The 524-nt window shown below is 58.8% G+C and overlaps 1 protein-coding gene across 1 annotated transcript in view; it reads left to right on the forward strand.

The window, feature by feature from the left end:
* The window catches only part of IGF2R (insulin like growth factor 2 receptor), a gene marked incomplete at its 5' end in the record, with an annotated part of 85,721 nt that overhangs the window by 21,158 nt on the left and 64,039 nt on the right, over positions 1–524 (forward strand). The window lies entirely within an intron of this gene.

Genomic DNA, 524 nt, shown 5'->3' on the forward strand with positions numbered 1-524 from the left:
GTCCCCCGCCAGCCGGCTGCCTGGGAGCAGGGGCCGGGGCTGCGGCGGGCGGTGGGTCTGTGTGGCCGGGTGTGCGGACTCGGGGGAAATCATGCTTCCCGGGATGGCCGAGCGGGCGAGGCTCCTGGAGAACAGCTCTCTCAGACACCTTGAGGGGCCCGGGGTGTTCACGTAGGACTGTGTTTTGCTCTCTTGTGGGAGATAATTTTAATTGGTTCGTGGACAGATTTAAAAGTTTTCATAGCTATGCTGATTTGAGTGGGTTTTGAAAAACCATCCTTACATCCCCAAACCCGTGATTTCATGGCCCTTATTGTTTTGGGATGAAACCAGGTAAAAGTAGCTAATGAGTTTCCAGAAACGTGGTCAGAAAGGAGCAGTGCAGATGCTGTGCAGACCTGGGAGGCCTCATGCAGGGCCACAGCGGGCTTTGGGGGTCCTGCCTGGTGTGGGAGGATGTCGGCCGAGGGAAGGCTCCCTGGGCTCACAGGGGAGCGGTCACCCTCCCTGCCTCCCACCTCCCC

The sequence above is a fragment of the Myotis davidii genome, unplaced genomic scaffold (assembly GCF_000327345.1).
Source record: "Myotis davidii unplaced genomic scaffold, ASM32734v1 scaffold1494, whole genome shotgun sequence".
Lineage (NCBI taxonomy): Eukaryota > Metazoa > Chordata > Mammalia > Chiroptera > Vespertilionidae > Myotis > Myotis davidii.